Below are 6,809 nucleotides of genomic sequence, written 5' to 3'. Positions count from 1 at the left end.
GAGAATCACATGAACCTAGGAGGCGAAGGTTGCACTGAGCCAGGATCGTGCCATTGTACTCCAGCCTGGGCGACAGAGTGAAACTCTAGGGAAAAAAAAAAAAAAGTACCTGCTTTGAACACTGAATTCTACATTTATTTATAGCCTTTTATGTCCAAAGTATTGATGCTTTGTGTACCTCTTCAGTTTGCAGGATGTTTTCTCATACGATATCTTATTGGATTTTCACAACAGTCTAGCGGGATCAGTAGGACAAATACCAGTATTCCTGTTTTACAGATGGAACTACTGAGATTCATGGAGGTCAGAGACTTGTCCAAGGTCAGAGAACTAAACCTAGATTTAGGCTTAAGACATGTCGTCAGTCCTACTTTTCACAGTGTCACAGTTTCCAGACATTAGCAGCATTCCTTACTAGTCTTGCTTAATATTTCTGGCATCAACCATATTAATGTGACATGGTTTATGTAACAACTAATTATATGTCTGTCTATCTTTCTATCTATAATCTATCAAGAGAGCAATGTATGTAAACAGAAATGACAAAAGCATTTGTATTTTACTTTCAGGTATAAAAACATACTTTTCATTTAAAAATCCTAATGACAAAGCATTGGTTTAAGCTTAACATTATGGTAATGGAGTTGTCTGGCCCAGCCGACCCACGACGACCCACCAACCCACGAATCGGCCCGGCAGTCGCGTGCACCATGTCTGGCTCCTCCAGCATCGCCGCTATGAAGAAAGTGGTTCAACAGCTCCGGCTGGAGGCCGGACTCAACCACATAAAAGTTTCCCAGGCAGCTGCAGACTTGAAACAATTCTGTCTGCAGAATGCTCAACATGACCCTCTGCTGACTAGAGTATCTTCAAGTACAAATCCCTTCAGACCCCAGAAAGTCTGTTCCTTTCTGTAGTAAAATGAATCTTTCAAAGGTTTCCCAAACCACTCCTTATGATCCAGTGAATATTCAAGAGAGCTACATTTGAAGCCTGTACAAAAGCTTATCCCTGTAACACATGTGCCATAATATACAAACTTCTACTTTCGTCAGTCCTTAACATCTACCTCTCTGAATTTTCATGAATTTCTATTTCACAAGGGTAATTGTTTTATATACACTGGCAGCAGCATACAATACAACTTAGTATGAAACTTTAAAAAAAACATTATGTTAATGTTCATGAATAGATTATAGAACAGATAGAAAAAATTTTAGCTAAATACCTTAACATTTTTCAGAAAATGCTTTTAGATTTTGCTAGAATTGGATCAATGAGTTATTTCTGAGCATAAATGACATGCGGTGCTAATTGTATTCCTGACATAAAATGTCCTCAAGTTTTCTTTGGCCAATGGACTGAGAACAAGGAGCCTGCCTTACATTTCACAGATCTAAATAATAATTTGATGGTTAGCTCATTACAGGGAATGTGGTAGTATAAAACAGCCATAGTACATCTATCCTGGAATTTTAGGGTTCCTATAGAATCCCTCCATGATTTGTTTATGATGTAGAGATGATTGACTCTGTCAGTTACTAATAAATGGTAAATTAAAAAGTAACCTGTGATATTAAAGTACTACATTAGCTACATTGTGATTAAATTACAGTAACACCACCAGCTATAAACCTTTATAGAATCTTCTCAACCATGCAGTAATTCTCCTAACTATACTATTATGTAGAGCACAAATATTTCTTTGTAAGTCCAAAGCAATACATCAGGGAAGCGTTTACTGCTGAAGCTAGATTGAGAGTAAATGCATCTTGGGTTGCTATGAATAAAAGCTCTAGCTTCTCATTACTTTATGACAAGACACAGAAATTCACTTTACTTTTCATTTAAGGTTTTCGGCTTCCGTTTATAGATGTATGCCTTCACGCTTTTATTCCCTTCTTGCTTCAGCCGTACGTAATAAATGATTATAAATTTTCACATTTGACCACCTCTCTGCTAGTTTCATGCTTAATGCACAAAGTTAGGAAGCTGCAGGTAAAATTTCACAAACACTTTTATTTATGATGTTGTCCTTGGTAACGGAAATTTCAATGTACTGAAATGAAAAGTATGATTAAAGGGATATGACGTCCTGACAAGGATAGTAGAGGGCAGCCTTCTATTTCCTACTGAAAATATATAATACTTTTTTGACATCAATTTCATAGAGGATAGACATGGGTTAGTCATGGAAAAAAGACACAAACATGTTTCCAACTTCAGTTTTCTTGAATGTTTGCTCTTATAACTTGTATTAGAAATATCTCCCCTGAATTGATGAGCTTGTGAATTGAAAAAAAAATTTTATCCCAATTAAAATGTAATATGAAGGACTGAACAGAAATTGAGGAAAAATATAATTTGGAACACATGAGTTCTTTTTCTAGAAAGCAAAATAAGTGGAAAAGTACTGATTTTTTCAAACCATTTTAATTATTGCAATAACTGATTTTATTATTCTAAATCTCTATGTAGTGAGAAAGAAAGAATCAAGAAAGATTGGAAAAGTTAAAAACGTTCATAAACATAGTTGTTTAGTTTCTTGTGTATTTCCCAAAAATTGCCATTAAGCAAACAAAATGCAACCCTAGTGTGCTTCCTGTTTATAAAGATAAATATCTTTGAGTATTTGAGGCTATACGATTTCCCCTTTTCCTATCATTTAGGGTGAAAAAGAAATTAAACAATTGGTAGGACTTCCCCTAGTAAAGTCACTTCTCAAATAAAATTCTGCTGCTACAAAGTACAGTTTCTGTGCCTGGAAATTAGAATTGCTTGAGACATACTAGTTTCACCCACAAGTCTTATTCTAGTCTCCTACCAGTTAATAAAATGTGTTATCAGGAGACTTGAGTTCAAGGATCATTATAACTCCTTCAGCCTTGTACTGCCACAGCAGGGCGTGAGAGCTATTTCCTACTCAATGGAAGAAGATATAACATCTTGATTTCAAATCTCTGAAAACAAGATATTGTGGAAACTTTAAAATATGTATCCTCTTGATTTCATAGCTATGGAAATAAGAACTGGAAACTTAGTTTAAATAGCTACAGATTTAGCCAGGATGTGACCAATCTCTGGCATTGATACCTGGATTATCTTTAGGATATTCTGTGTTCCTAGCTTCAATGTCATGAATTCACTCACAATGTATCTACTGAATTTCCACGTTGGCCAAGCACCATGCCAAGCCCAGGAAGGACAGAAGATGCACAAAATGCATCAAGCATAGTGCATGTTGCTCAGGAGTGTACAATCTGGCAAAGGAGATAAGACTTGCACATGAATAACTAAAATTACAAATCAGCAAATAATCAGAGCCAGATGAGGAGAGAGGGAAATTCCACGAAATTATGCCGCATGGGAAGGGCCCTGTACAACTGCCATGTGCTAGTTGCTGGGAGTTTGGGTGGTCTATTCGTTGGTCTCAGTTCATGGCTCGGGCAGAGGTCAGTAAACTCAGTAGATTTGAGTGCCGCCAGTTAAAGACCAGGAGCTAAAGCCCCTGCAGTGTCCTTGGTGCCACAGAGTGATCCAGAGCACAGACAGAACAGAAAAGACAGGAAGAAAGAGGAAGAGGGATGGGTCTAGAGAACAGGAGGTAAGACAACATCAAATGCTCAGTAATGTGCGTGTGATGACACAGGGCGAGTTGAAAAGATCCTTGAAAGACACCTTGCCGGTTTTGCGTCAGTGAAAATAAGAGGATTTCAAAAGCCTAGGCAGAGGGCTTGCTGTATGCCACACGTCCACAGTCAATTACATTTTTAGGAAAGTATTCTATTCATGCATAGGCTAAAAAAATGTAGTCTGTGCAGCATTTCAACAACCTCGCAGCTTTCTTCCATAACTGTTCCTACAAATACTTTCTGACAGCTTCCATTTGTTGCTCGGCTATTGCAGAACCCTGAAAAATATATTATGTCTCATGTCATTTATAAAAATAACACCACAAATTATAACCAAAACAAAATTACCCAGTAATTATCATTTAGATGTCCATTTTAATCCTTTTCAGAGTTACCTTTACTTTAGGAGCCAGACAATTTAACACAAGGCAAGCTGGAGGGGTTTATTTAAATCTTTCTCTTTACCATGTGCTGTGATAATATCTGAAATCTACCTTTCTGAGCACTCTGTGACTGCCTTAATCTCAAGAGCACTTCTAAATACATTGAATACTAACAGCCTTACATTTGACAAAAATAGGCATAGTAAACATGTGGTGTCAATTATGGGAAAACCCGAACAAAGGTTAGAGGAATAAGAACAGTGCTCACATTTTCTTTTAACTTGTTAATGTCTCTGACCCTTTTGTACAAAAATCACTTTAATCAACATTATATACATTTCATTGTGGCCTTACCATTTAACAGCCTGTAAAAAATGTTTGGCTATCAATTATACACATCAAGTTGATATGCTCCAGGACTGGGGGCCATTTATGCTCGCAATTAAATCTGAGGGGACTTGAGGAGACCCACATGGTTAGCCAGCCCTCCCTTCTCCACCCGACTCAGCTTTTTTGAAGCTTGCAGAGATGAGGAAGCTTAATTAAACTATCAGAGATCCCTTTTTCCATCCTAGAAATTGGAGAGCCATGATCATAGGTATACAGATGTTGAAATCTAGGTCCTTCTTTCTCCTTCTCTTATACCATCCCCTCTGCCATGTACTCACATAGCCACAGTTACATACACATACAGATTTTAGTCAAACAAATTTGTTAAAAATAGATTCTTAGGCCAGCCACGGTGGCTCACACCTGTAACCTCAGTGCTTTGCAGGCGGATGGTGGGGATTACTTGAGGCCAGGAGTTTGAGACCAGCCTGGGCAAACAGGTAGACCACATCTCAAAAATAAATAAAAGATAAAAAATAAAAATAAGTAGATTCTTGACTTGCTTTGGGTCTCATCAGAAGCCGAAACAATCATCCAAGTCTAAGTATGGCCACTGATGTCTGCAGGGCTGGTGTGAGATATGGGTCAGTGCACACCAATGTTCCACCCATAATCACGAACCAGAGGCCACACAACAGCTTCCATCCTCCTAATCCTGTATAAAATGGATGGGGTGTGCAATCTAAAATGATAAGAAGAGATTCTCAATTAAGTGGTCTTGAGCTGGTGCAGCTTCAGACCCAACTCAACAACCCCAAATCTTCTTTAACAATCTACGTAGAGAAGAAGGATTAATGTCCAGCTGTGCTAACAAATATTTTAAATGGTGTTCTACATATATCTGAGGGCTATGAAGGTTAGCACTCCAAAGCAGGTAAATATTTGGCTTCTTTTCTTTTACTTCATGGATTCTTCCTTTCCTTTCCTTCCCTTCCCTGCAACCTTATACTCTGAGATAAGAGGACCCAGCCACTGGATCTCAAAGCAAATATTAAAATACCACTCCCTCCACATTCATTCAGCCACTCAAATATTTAATTAGTGTCTATCATATCTAAGGCATTATGCTAGGTACTGTTTTCAATTTAGTACGAATACTTTTTATAATACAATATTCCACAGACAGTGGGTTAGAGTCAAATTCATCTTTACATGATGTAGTACCAAATTCCAAAAAAAGAACTTCCCTTTTAGATTGGGCAGTCTGAGGAATTAGGGAAAAAAAAACATCTCCAAATGTCAGTTAGGAGGAGGCATCCACTCTTCAACCTTACAGGAGGTGGGGAAGGTGAGATTTCTTTTTTTTTTTTTTTTTTGAGACGGAGTCTCGCTCTGTCACCCAGGCTGGAGTGCAGTGGCGTGATCTCGGCTCACTGCAAGCTCCGCCTCCCAGGTTCACGCCATTCTCCTGCCTCAGCCTCCCGAGTAGCTGGGACTACAGGCGCCCGCCACCACACCCGGCTAATTTTTTGTATTTTTAGTAGAGACGGGGTTTCACCGTGTTAGCCAGGATGGTCTCGATCTCCTGACCTCGTGATCCGCCCGCTTCAGCCTCCCAAAGTGCTGGGATTACAGGCTTGAGCCACCGCGCCCGGCCTGGAAGGTGAGATTTCGATGTTCACAAGCCCATTAAGACAATTTTCAAATGCCATGGCTTGGCTGATACATAGAACATTGAGAATATTTTGAGGCAGTCTGCTGTGTTCAAGGAGCATCTGTTTTAATTGATGCATTTTGACGGTAACAGTGTTGGAGTCTATGGTCTCTTGCTCTGTGTGTTCACGTGTTAAAATAAATAGTGGTGTACATAGCAAGGGAAGGCAAGAAAACGTATTGCCATATCTTTCTTAATATTGTACTATTGTATGATCTTATCACCTTTTGGCTTCGCTCCTGAAAGCATGTTTTCTTCTTGTGCTTGTTCGTGAGGCAGTGTCCAACATACTAAACTAATGAATAAGTCATTATTTATGGGAAGACTTTGTATATATGAATCGGAAATACTACTTCCCATCTAAAAATCTAATTGTGTATCTCTTGTGGAGGTAAATACCCATCTAGATCAATTTTTTATTAACAATGGGTATATTTTGTTTAAGGGAGCTTTTTAAAAATATCATTTCTATTTGTAGACCCAACTGTTAACTATTTATTAAAATGTCAACATCTAAAAGTCTCACATAGTGATAGTCCCTTACTCATACCCTCCTGGGCTTAAAATAGGTCTATGCACCCCCAAAACTACCTAAGAAAATGGGAGACACTAGTTGAAAAATATTAGCATGTCTGCTTTCTGGTTTACTACTGGTTAGTTTTTGATGTTCAGTAAAATTGAGATTCCTTAAAAATTTAACTTTTATGTGATTACTGTGAAATGCAGTAATCACATATTTGTTGATTAGAT

General features: G+C 38.2%; 1 pseudogene across 1 annotated transcript; it reads left to right on the top strand.

Moving 5' to 3' along the window:
- Positions 1–649: 649 nt before the first annotated feature.
- On the top strand, positions 650–1,064 carry LOC100579494 (annotated as a pseudogene). Its single transcript, XR_001114618.2, has one exon. The product of XR_001114618.2 is annotated as a guanine nucleotide-binding protein G(I)/G(S)/G(O) subunit gamma-5 pseudogene (transcript).
- Positions 1,065–6,809: the final 5,745 nt, after the last annotated feature.

This window comes from Nomascus leucogenys, chromosome 9 (assembly GCF_006542625.1).
Source record: "Nomascus leucogenys isolate Asia chromosome 9, Asia_NLE_v1, whole genome shotgun sequence".
NCBI classification, from domain to species: domain Eukaryota; kingdom Metazoa; phylum Chordata; class Mammalia; order Primates; family Hylobatidae; genus Nomascus; species Nomascus leucogenys.
This window is presented reverse-complemented; position numbering and strand designations above follow the sequence as displayed.